Genomic DNA, 13080 nt, shown 5'->3' with positions numbered 1-13080 from the left:
GAGCACTTGGACAGGAAAGAACAATAAGAAGGAACTAGTAACTGCATTCATAATTTTCTTTTCAAGTAATTGGTAACTTTTTGGTAGAATAACTTCTTGTGGTGCACCACTTTAATTACATAGACATTAAGATGTGAATATACATTTCCCTTATCTGCATTGTTGTTTAGTGTAATATTTTTTCTGCTTGCGCTATGTCATGTTTAGGTATAAGTTGCTGGTGTTTGCCAGGCATAGTGTTATTGAATTTGACTTTTGCTCATTTATGCTGCTAGCTTTGCCAATTTGCATTTTTTGCATTGCTGTTTGTGTTGATTTGTTATGTGATGCTGCATTGCCTCGTCCCTTAGTTTAGCACCTGAGCTCAGTAGATTTAAGTTAGCTTAAGAGGGGGTAGCCTCTAAGAGAATGAGTTGCGATGAATTGGAAGAAATGCATTGAGAAAACAGGTTTAGGTAGGATTTTCTTGGAAATAAATGTTGAGGTAAGAAATGTGTGAACATATAAATACAGAAAGCATGCTTAGATAGAATTTTTTTTGGTGGAAACAAAGGATGAAATAAGAGGAAAGATATATGAAGTTTTGGGTTGGACTGCAGTACCAAATGTTACACTGAAAACGAACCCTGTCCTTTCCTATTGGTGTTATCCCACTATGTGTTTGTGTACCCTTGAGTATTTGTTTTCTTCCTGTCTCTGTGTACTGTTTCATAGAATTTTTTTCTCTTCTAATACTAAGCTATATTCACTATGAGGAGGAATACTGTTATCCTCAAATATAAGTTGCATTAATAATATGTTATTTTCTTTGTAAAGTTGTTTACAATTCTGTTCTGTTTCAATGTTCATGTGTGAAATTAATGTTTCGAAAACTATTCTCATTATTTTATGTATGTACTTATGTCACTATTTTTGTAACACTGATGTATATGTTTATTTCTATTCTTTTGTAACGCCTGTTTTACTACAAATGTTATCTGTATTGTTATGTTTTTAATGATGTATTTTGTACCTTTGTAATTGTATTCTTATGTTATAAAATTGTAATTGTCACCAGTTCATGACATTATTAACTTGTTAGTTACATTTCACTGCACACGTTTCTGTTGGTCATAGTATATGGACAATATGTGAGAAGTAGGGACTGATAGTGTTTGCACATGTGTTGGTAATTCAGCAAGGGACTGGATAACAGCATTGCTGGTTCTAAGGACAATTAAAAGAAAAACTTTCTGAGTGCACAAGTGGTGGTTTATGGACTTGCTATATTCTCTGCAAGAATCTTCGATGGTGATTGTGCACCTGCACAGTCGCAACGGATGGCTGCTGGCCGTCTCTACCAGGACTACAGTGGGTCTGCACCTCTGGTGGCCCACCAATACCATTATCTCTACAAGGACTACAGTGGGTCTGCATCTATGATGACCTACCAACGCCATTATTTCTACAAGGACTGCAGTGGGTCTGCACCTCTGGTGGCCCACCAATACCACAATCTCTACCAGGACTCCAGTGGGTCTGCTCTGTGATGACCTACCTAACAATATTCTTCAAAACGTCGAATGAACTCTGCTGTGGGTTTGCTCTGTTGTGGCCCATTACCTGTCAGCATGTCAAGAGTCAGCACTGTCTTTCCGTTGGAAGGACAACACTACTTCTTCAAGACTGCATGGAAATCCACTACTTCTGTGTGCATTGTCTTTTACTGCTCAGACTTTGAGAAAAGAAACGGCAGTTTCACTGTGATGAATGATCAAGACTGTCTTTATAGACTGTGAGAAAATTTTAGCTTTTGACCAACATTGTATCAATAAGTGTGTGCATTTTATATCTTTGTTACTGTAATTGTGAAAAATTTTTGTCAAATCTGTATTGGCCAGTGCCCAACACCATTTGTAAAAATTTTTTGTGGGGAGCATGGGGGCTATGTAAGTAAGCTGTTTATGTTTTCTCTATGTAAGTAGGCTGTTTATGTTTTCTTATTGGCAACGTTATGTAGCGCTCAATATGAAAATCACTGGCTGTGCTGTGTGCAGTCTGTGGCTAGTTTGCATTGTTGTCTGCCATTGTAGTGTTGGGCAGCGGCAGCTGGCTGTGAACAGCGCGTAGCGTTGCGCAGTTGGAGGTGAGCCGCCAGCAGTGGTGGATGTGGGGAGAGAGATGGCGGAGGTTTGCAGTTTGTCATGAACTGATATATATATATTATGACTTGTGATGATATTAAGGTAAATACATTGTTTGCTCTCTATTAATATCTTTCATTTGCTAACTACCCCTATCAGTAGTTAGTGCCTTCAGTAGTTTGAATCTTTTATTTAGCTGGCAGTAGTGGCGCTCGCTGTATTGCAGTAGCTTGAGCAGCGAAGATTTTTGTGAGGTAAGTGATTTGTGAAAGGTATAGTTTAATGTTTGTCAGGGCCATTCTTTAGTAGGGAGTTTTGAAAGTCAGATTGCGTTGCGCTAAAAATATTGTGTGTCAGTTTAAGGACAGTCTTGTAGAAATTGTTCAAAGGGTACGTTTCAACAGTTACCCCGTTGTCGCCTGTAATTTCGCTGCCACCACAGACCACTATAAATACTATTTTTACAAACACTGTGGTCAGCTGGCATTTTTACATGTATCTTCGGAAGAAATTTCGTTGTAAAAAGAAGATGTTAAGTTATACCAGAATAATATAAAAATTTACGTAAGTTTTTTATCGTTTTACCTAATGAGTGCGTTTAGTGACCACTAAGTGAATAAACCATATATTAATACTGAGATGAGTTTTAGATTTCGTTCATAGTTACATATGAAGGTGCTTGTATTTTATACTTTATTATGAATAAAAATCAGACAAAAACAAGATAGGAGCAATCTGGCGTTCAGAGAAAGAAAAATGGCTTGGAAAAATTAGCAAATATATAGAAGATGACTTTAAATATGGGAAACAGGATGAAGGTTACTCCAAGATTAAATTGTTGCAGCACAGTCAGAGAACCAAGAGTAACATTGTGAGAGAAGAAAATGGGAAGCTGCAGTTTGAGATAAAAGATATGACAGGCGGAAAGAGTATACACAAGACCTGTAAAGTGGTGCTGAAATTGAAAATTTATATGAGTATATGCAAGACGAAAACCTAATTGATTGAAACAATATAAGACCACCGACAGCGAAAGAACATGTCTTTCTTGCACTAAACAGGTTAAAATCAAATAAAGCAATGGATTTAGATGACATCTCTTCAAAGCTCCTACATAACACTAGTAAGATCAAAAGCAGATTATTTACTGTGACATCGAAATGCTATGAAGTAGGTATCATACCACCAAACTTCACAAGAAGTTGAACTATTGCTTTTTCCCAGAGAACAAATGCAAAGGACTGCAAATTAGAGAACAGTAGCCCCTCCGTCACTCGCATCGGAACTATTACTGTCTATAGTTACAGAGCGGAACAATTTCGCTTCAGGTCAGGGAAAAGAACGTGGGAAGCAATATTGGCACTAAGTCAAATTTTGGAAAGAAGACTAGAAGTAAACAGAAAAGCATATATAGCATTTACTGACCTAGAAAAGGTATTTGATACGGTTGACTGAAAGTTATTATTTAAAGCAATGCGCAAACTACAGCATAAGTGGAAGGAGAGCAGACTAATTTTGAGTATACAGTATACAAAAGTCACGGTACTGAACTGGTTATTAATGGTAGCAAGAAAGAAGCAAATATGAATAGGGAAATAAGACTGGGATGATCTCTCTCACTTTTCGTATTTAGTATGTTAATTGAGGATACAATAACAACGACGAAAAGACGAGTGGAGTCAAAAATCAATGGTATGCACGATCACTGCATAAGATTTTCCGATGATATTGCAATAGTGGCAGTCTCGGAAACGGAACTAAATAAAATGCTTAAGGTATTAAACATGAGATAATAAAATTAAAAAATAAGCAACAATAAGATAAAAATTATGATTATAGACAAGAAAAGAAGTGAGGATAAGACTGACGTAAGAACAGGCAGTGAGGAACTCGAGAAAATAACCGACTTTCACTATCTCGGTAGCATTGTACAGGAAAATAATAGATGTCTGAAGATAACTGAGACAAGGCTAGCGCAAGCCAAGAGCCGTAAGCGTCCAGACTAAGGGAAAAAAAAGTTTCCAAAGACCTTTGAATGGAGAGTCCTGACATACGGATGTGGAATATAGACGTTAGCAAAGCAGGAGAAAATTCGTCTCAAAGCTGCGGAAATATGGTACTGGACGAGAATTACAATAACTGTCTTGACTGGCAGAAAGACGAATGAGATGGTTCTACGATAAACGAGAGAGCAGAAAGAGCTAATGGAAGTTATAGGCCACTGCAAATGAAAACTCACTGGACACTTAATTAGATGATATTCTTTTAAAAACGTCTTCGAAGACAAGATCGTGGGGAAGGAAACGACAGGAGGACCGAAAACATCCTATTTAAAAAAATATGGAAAGTGAGATGTAACGCAGATGAAGAGAACTGCTGAAGAGAGGAAGCTGTGGCTTTAGAAGCAAGGATTGGCCTTTTGAAAGAAAATTAATTAGAGTGGTTATCTTTTTTATGAGTTTATGCGGTGTCTTGGTGTACCATGTATTTGAACATGATGTTAAGATCCTTGTAGTCATTTAATGCGAATGAATAATATCGACAGTGAAAAAATTAGTATGAGTCCATTATCATGCATACGGAATTTTGTGTAAACTACGTTCCACTTTAGAAGCTTGTTTAAATATTCGACCTTCCCACTTCATAGAAGTTTACCCTTTTTAACCATATTCATTTCCATATTTACACTCGTAAGCTTCCTTTCGTCGCTTATTGTAAAAGGTGCTACCAGTTCTTTTCAGTTCTAATTTTTTGCACACTTCTGTAACGATACATCACAAACTGTTTCATTTTCTTCTTTTCCAAGTTTCCCATCGTCCATGATTCCTATTCAGTACAACGCTGTGCTCCAGATGTACATTCTCAGAAATTTATTCTTCAAGGCCAATAATGTTAGCAGTGACAGAAGCTATGAAACGATCATAGCTTCTGCTACTACTAATAACTAGACACCAGTGCCTACAAGCTTTAATTTGTACGCTAAAGCACTAAAGATGATCATTATGTGACCGAAAATCGATTTTGCTGTTAATAAATCAGCAACATTACTGCCAATGCTGACCATCTTTCTAATTTTATTTATCATATGGTCGCTGTGCGCACAGTACTCTATGTGGTCGCCAGTCAGTAGACCATTGTCGATATTAATATGACAGATGGTCACATGTTATACCAACTGCTAGCTAGTTTGCTATTTCTGTTATATTGGTACATAATTTCGTAGCGTTTTTGTTTTGCATGTTGGTATTCCAGTTGCTGTGGGTTTATTTATCGATTGTAACTTTTTTATTTGTAGTTCACTGTTGCTCTTTGAGTTTACTTACTGCCATTTGGAGCTAGTGAATGGAGCATTGGACGTTAGAAAATGGATTGCCAAGTGGAGAAATCAGAACGTTTCCGACGTATTCTTTTGGTTGAGTTCAGTAGAGGATGTCAGCAGCGGAGGCAGTCAGAAACATTTGCGCCGTGTATTTGGATGATGCCATTGGACAGAGCACGATAAGAAAATGGTTTTCTCATTTTAAAGAGAAACGTTTTGACATTAGTGACTCTCCACTTCCTGGAAGATTTTCAGGGTTTAATCAAGATCGCTTAGAAACATTAATCCATAATGACCCACGTTAGTATACGCGAAAAATGCAAAAACGTTAGTATACAAGAAAAAAGCCAAAAGTGATTAAGTCTTATCACTCCACCACTGCATGAAATCGGGAAGGTTCAAATATGTGAGGTATAGGTACCTATGCTCTTGTCCAAAATCACAAAAATCACCGGGTTGCCGTAACTGCATCTCTGCTTGTTCTTCATCAACTGGCTCGTGAACAGCCCCGACCATTCCTATGCTCTAGCGTTACTGGTGACGAAAAATAGTGTCTTTACGCTAGCATAGGGAAAAGAAAGGAGAGGTTGAGCCCAAACAAAGAAACAATTCTCTGTACAAAGACCTCTGTTCATCCCCAAAAGATTGTATTCCACATCAGGTGGAACAGCGACGGTGTGTTGCACTACGAATTGCTTTCCCAAGGTTTAATCATAACTGATGACATTTGGTGTCAACAGCTGAGAATTCCTGCAGACGAAATCGAAGAGCAAAGTAAAGTAAAGTGATGCTACTCCTCGATAAAGACCGCCCGCATTCTGCTGGACTGACATAACACGCTATACAGGAGTTGGGTTGAAAAGTATTTCAGTACCCATCTTATTCACGTGATCTTGCGCCCTCAGATTTTCGGCTGTTCGGCTCTCTATACAAGAGCCATCATGGAATTTTCTTTCCGGGAGAAAATGCGCTCCGAACATGGCTCGACGACTACAGTCGCGGAATCGAGAAGTTGTTCCAGCGTTGACAGACGTAAATCGTGAAAGGCAACATATTTTTGATGATTGAAGTCTCTGTAATGTCTATCTGCTGTGTTTATTACACTTACGGAAAAACGCTAAGAACCTATACAGGGTGTTCCAAAAAGGTACGGCCAAACTTTCAGGAGAAATTCCTCACACACAAAGAAAGAAAATATGTTATGTGGACATGTGTCCGGAAACGCTTACTTTCCATGTTAGAGCGCATTTTATTACTTCTCTTCAAATCACATTAATCATGAAATGGAAACACACAGCAACAGAACGTACCAGCGCGACTTCAAACACTTTGTTACAGGAAATGTTCAAAATGTCCTCTGTTAGCGAGGATACATGCATCCACCCTCCGTCGCGTGGAATCCCTGATGCGCTGATGCAGCCCTGCAGAATGGCGTATTGTATCACAGCCGTCCACAATACGAGCACGAAGAGTCTCTACATTTGGCACTGGGGTTGAGTAGACAAGAGCTTTCAAATGCCCCCATAAATGAAAGTCAAGAGGGTTGAGGTGAGGAGAGCGTGGAGGCCATGGAATTTGTCCGCCTCTACGAATTCATCGGTCACCGAATCTGTTGTTGAGAAGCGTACGAACACTTCGACTGAAATGTGCAGCAGCTCCATCGTGCATGAACCACATGTTCTAGCAGCACAGGTAGAGTATCCCGTATGAAATCATGATAACGTGCTCCATTGAGCGTAAGTGGAAGAACACAGGGCCCAATCCAGACATCACCAACAATGCCTGCCCAAACGTTAACAGAAAATCTGTGGTGATGGCGTGATTGCACAATTGCGTGTGGATTCTCGTCAGCCCACACATGTTGATTGCGAAAATTTACAATTTGATCACTTTGGAATGAAGCCTCATCCGCAAAGAGAACATTTGCACTGAAGTGAGGATTGACACATTGTTGGATGAACCATTCGCAGAAGCGTACCCGTGGAGGCCAATCAGCTGCTGATAGTGCCTGCACACTCTGTACATGGTACGGAAACAACTGGTTCTCCCGTAGCACTCTCCATACAGTGACGTGGTCAACGTTACCTTGTACAGCAGCAACTTCTCTGACGCTGACATTAGGGTTATCGTCAACTGCACGAAGAATTGCCTCGTCCATTGCAGGTTTCCTCGTCGTGAGTCATAGGCTGGAATGTTCCGTGCTCCCTAAGACGCCGATCAATTGCTTCGAACATCTTCCTGTTGGGACACCTTCGTTCTGGAAATCTGCCTCGATACAAACGTACCGCGCCACGGCTATTGCCCCGTGCTAATCCATACATCAAATGGGCATCTGCCAACTCCGCATTTGTAAACATTGCACTGACTGCAAAACCACGTTCGTGATGAATACTAACCTGTTGATGCTACGTACTGATGTGCTTGATGCTAGTACTGTAGAGCAATGAGTCGCATGTCAACACAAGCACCGAAGTCAACATTACCTTCCTTCAATTGGGCCAACTGGCGGTGAATCGAGGAAGTACAGTACAGACTGACGAAACTAAAATGAGCTCTAACATGGAAATTAAGCGTTTCCGCTCACATGTCCACATAACATCTTTTCTTTATTTGTGTGTGAGGAATGTTTCCTGAAAGTTTGGCCGTACCTTTTTGTAACACCCTGTATTCAACCCAATACATTTGCACTGTCACCCTACATGTAGTCTGCTCTCTCTCTCTCTCTCTCTCTCTCTCTCTCTCTTTCTCCCCCTCAGACCGCGCGCGCGCGTGTGTGTGTGTGTGTGTGTGTGTGTGTGTGCGTGCGTGGGAGTGTGTGTACATCCCGTAAGCAGTAGTGGGCGGAACGTTTTTCAGTTATTGTGCTGCTCCCCTCTGCCCGGAGCCGACAGAATGGGAGGCGCGAGCCTAGGGTGGATAGCATTTCGCATGAAAAGGGAAAGCAGACGGGGAGAGAGGGTGTGTCTTGAATGGTTTTTTCTTTTCCTCTCGTCTAGTACTCCAAGAACAGCGAAGTGAAAGGGGCTCCTGGCGGAGGGACCACCGAGCAAGCACTCTTCCTTTGGCCGGAGGGAGCGCGCCTAATCAGCGGGAAGTCGTGGGGGCGAGGCGGGGCATCCCCTCCTGGCGCTTCTTTATCAGGGGGATCCCCGCCTTCGCGGGGAGGGACGGAAGGGAAACAGAAGCTTTTGTTACGCCACTAGCCTGGCGGCCGTGCTGCCCGCTTTTGTTATTGTTACCGCCATCTCCCTCACCTCACCGCATCTCGCCCTGTGGTTGGCTACTTTTGGCAGCAGCGGCCGCACACTTTCACGTCTCGTGTGAAAAGCGAGCGACCTCTGGTGCACCTCCAACGATCTGTACTTCCTCGTTCCTACGGACTGCGCCTCTTCCTCTCACCTCGCTCTCCTTTCTTATGTGTTCCCTTTGTTGCAGCTACACGTGAAGCAATACTGACCATACGACTTATCTTAGAAGATAACACTAGCGGCTCATGCAAAATTTTACCAGTGTGCTGCAATGTGATGGCCTATAGCCTTTTGACTTGGGTAATAAACGTAACTAAATTAAATATATTAATTTTGCATATATAAATTATATTGTTTAAATGTATTTAAAATTATAATATTGCGAGGAATAAAATAAAAAACAAATTTTGGTAAACTGCCCGTCAAAGCATTAGAATATTCGAGCGCAACACCATTGCACTACGTAGGTTTGCACTACACCGTTGCACACCCAATCTCGAAGAAAAATACTGACTTGGAACTATGACTAACGTAGCACCCCTAGTGCCAGAATGGATGACGTCCCTTCAGAGTGTTACGCAGTCGAAAGCAGACAGCTGCGTCACTTCTCTGAATTCATCGTAGTACAGCTGACCATCATTTCTGCAGTAGACAATGATTCCTAGTTATCGTGCAGACAGCGGTAAAAAACGTATTTTAGTCCACTTTATTTGCATACCAGCATGCATTCGAAGCTACATGGCGTAATTTTAGTGTGATGTCCTGCTCGTATTCGAAGAGATATGGCACACTTTTAGCTGTAGCACCTTAGCACATTACAGTCGACTGCCACCGGTTGATAAACAAACCGAACAAATAATTTCTCATTACTGATTAGATACCATAAGGCTATGAGATTGTGAGGATGGTGATTGCTAGATTTCATCCATTGTTTCATATAGACCCAAACATTAAAATCTGATGATTCTGTGGAGCAGAGTAGGTGCGACGGAGAGTCTGGGTTTTCATTAAAAGAAGAAAGTACATGTGCAGTCCGGCAGAACCCTGCTGTTCTTTGGGTTTCACTTTTTAGAGAAGTTTGTGTGTGTGTGTGTGTGTGTGTGTGTGTGTGGGGGGGGGGGGGGGTGTGCAGGGGAGTTAGATACTAGTAGTACAGTTAGATACCAGCAGTACAGTATTGTGTAGCATTACTCGTTAAAAACTGTCGGCCCCTCACATAGAACAAAGAGGGGAGGGGGAGGGGGGGAGTCCAGTTTTTACGTGTAGCGCTGTGTGTGTAACACCACCTTATCGCTTGACAGCATTGAATGTTGAGTTACAAGGTTTAGCAAATCTTTGCTAATATTTACGTAGTACTATAGTTCCAGAAACCTTTTCAAATCTCAAGCATCCCTGATACACACATGCAGACTGAAGCAAGAAATGATAGTTTGTGCCAATGCCAGAATTCGAACCTAGGTCTCACGTTCCCTTGGCAGATGTTCTGACCACTGTGGCACCCTGGCACAGTGACTTTGCACTACAGCACGGAAATTTGGAAAATTGTGGTAAGGACTATGGGACCAAACTGCTGAGGTCAACGGTCCCTAGGCTTACGCACTACTTAATCTAACTTAAACTAACTTACGCTAAGGACAACACACATACCCATGCCCGAGAGAGGACTAGAAACTCCGACGGGGGTAGCTGCGCGAACCGGACAAACTATTAGCCTATGGCAACCTTTTCCTCTGTACAAAATGACCTACGTTTAGGAGTTACTTTATGTTGACCTGTCATTAAGCCAAACGTTTTCTGTAGCATTTCTTGCTCGCATAAAAGTGGACAATGAATGGCAAAGGAACATTCTGTGGACACATGAAGCCAATTTCCATCTCCAAGGACACGTCAGTACACATATTTACAGGATATGTGCAGCTGAAAATCAGCTTGCACATCAACCGGAGCCACTTGAAACGTCCCCTTAGAAAAATTATACAAGACTGTGCTTAAACTGACACACAGTATTTTTAGCGCAACGCAATCTGACTTTCAAAAATCCCTACAAAGAATGGCCCTGACTAACATTAACCTGTACCTTTCACAAATCACTTACCTCACAAAAATCTTCGTTACTCGAACTACTGCAATACAGCGAGCGCCACTACTGCCAGCTAAATAAAAGATTCAAACTACGGAAGGCACTAACTACTGATAGGCATAGTTAGCATATGAAAGATTTTAATAGAGAACAAACAATGTATTTACCTTAATAGTCATAATATATATAGCAGTTCATGACATCCAGTCTTACAAATTTCAAAACTCCGCCATCTCTCTCCCCACATCCACCACTGCTGGCGGCCTACGCGCTGTTAACATCCAGCTGCCCAACACTACAATGGCAGATATTACAACAACAGTTACTATGTTGAACATTTGTTAATTCATTACACGGTGGCGCTAACACACTGCTTTCGTCTTCACTGTCATTTCTCAGTTTACTTTGGAGCCTAGTATTACGTTTTTCACACGCCATAATTGTCACAATATTTCACACGATAACACAGAAAATCACAATTTGAAGAGCAAAATAAGATAACATAGCAATGGAAATAATGTCTACGTAATTGCAAGCGCAGCTGCGAAATACTTGATGCAAATCTACATGCATGTCACAACTGTTTTACTGTACAACAATGAAAAACTACAATTGCAAAGGAAATTCTCTCTATGATTACGCACTAGCAATAAACAAGGGCTACACTAATTACACAAACTACAAGAAAAAAATTCGAAGATTCCAGTGAGGTATCCTGGCAGGGTCGCCATATGAAACGTCCCCTTAGAAAAATTATACAAGACTGTGCTTAAACTGACACACAGTATTTTTAGCGCAATGCAATCTGACTTTCAAAAGTCCCTACAAAAGAATGGCCCTGACTAACATTAACCTATAGCTTTCACAAATCACTTACCTCACAAAAATCTTCGTTACTCGAACTACTGCAATACAGCGAGCGCCACTACTGCCAGCTAAATAAAAGATTCAAACTACGGAAGGCACTAACTACTGATAGGCATAGTTAGCAAATGAAATATTTTAATAGAGAACAAACAATGTATTTACCTTAATAGTCATAATATATATAGCAGTTCATGACATCCAGTCTTACAAATTTCAAAACTCTGTCATCTCTCTCCCCACATCCACCACTGCTGGCGGCTCACCTCCAACTGCGCAACGCTACGCGCTGTTAACATCCAGCTGCCCAACACTACAATGGCAGATATTCCAACAACCATGCAAACCAGCCACAGACTGCACACAGCACATACAGAGCGCTACGTGGCGTTACCAATATAAAAACTTAAACAGCCCACTTACACACTTTATTATGGAAAGGCAAATGTGTGGTGTGGGTTGACGGCATCGATAGTCGTAGGCCATATTTTTTCGAGGAATTGTGCCATGTTATGTGTACAGTCATTGGTAATCTCTATGAGAGTCTTTTGCGCTCAGACATTCCGGCCTCTCATCGGCGTGGATGTGTGGGTAGGACCAGTGTTATCCAGCCACTGAAGCAGCTGTTGCAGAGGTATTTTCGAAATGCTAGAATATTCAGCCGTCATTTCCCTACAGCCCGGCCGTCCAGATCACCCGATCTTTTCCATGCGACTAATGGCTGTGGTGTTATCTGAAAGATCTGTGTTCAGTGGTCTGATTACAAAGGAGCGTAAGTGAACACACGTAATGCGCAACGCAAGCTGACTGTGAGCCCTGAGACTCTCCGATCTGTAGTGGAACTTGGTGTTTCACGATTTCAGCCTGTGGCAGAAAACGGTGGACAGCATATTGAACATATCTAGTGGCAATCTCACGACAGTTAGAAACCGATTTCATTGCGGGTTCTGACCTCGGGACAGTTAAAAATCAATTTCATTGTAGCTTTTTATGCTATTTTTGTCTTCAGGATATTTAAAAATTGATGTCACTGGTGCATTTTTGCGGTTTTTGGCTTCAGGCTGGCGCTGAAGGCGATACTTGTGCGGTCATGCACATGCACAATACGCTTGGTTTAATGTGCAACTCACACCATTGCCGGCGTATTGCATTTCATCTGTCATTTGTAGACGACCCTTTTGTGTTGTGACGCTTACAGCACCTTTTAGTATGAACATTATCCTTAATTATCTTTTTGTTTTCATAACGTTTCGCCCTTCTTCGATAATATTCCTTTCAAATTTGACGTCTCTCTGAGCGGAGTTCTTTAGTTACAGCGTTTTGAAACTGGAACTGTAATTAGAATCACACTCAACACTGTCGGGTCACATTTCGACAGCATGCTATAAATCGCATATGAACGGTACTGGGAGCATACACATCAGGTACAGTCCAGTTCTGAAAGTT

The 13080-nt window shown here is 41.3% G+C and overlaps 1 long non-coding RNA gene across 1 annotated transcript in view; it reads left to right on the top strand.

The window, feature by feature from the left end:
• Nucleotides 1-13080, top strand: part of LOC124789665 — a 712930-nt gene that overhangs the window by 337971 nt on the left and 361879 nt on the right. The window lies entirely within an intron of this gene.

This window comes from Schistocerca piceifrons, chromosome 3, assembly GCF_021461385.2.
Source record: "Schistocerca piceifrons isolate TAMUIC-IGC-003096 chromosome 3, iqSchPice1.1, whole genome shotgun sequence".
Lineage (NCBI taxonomy): Eukaryota > Metazoa > Arthropoda > Insecta > Orthoptera > Acrididae > Schistocerca > Schistocerca piceifrons.
Note: the sequence above shows the minus strand (reverse complement) of the source record. Positions and strands in the feature narration are given on the sequence as shown.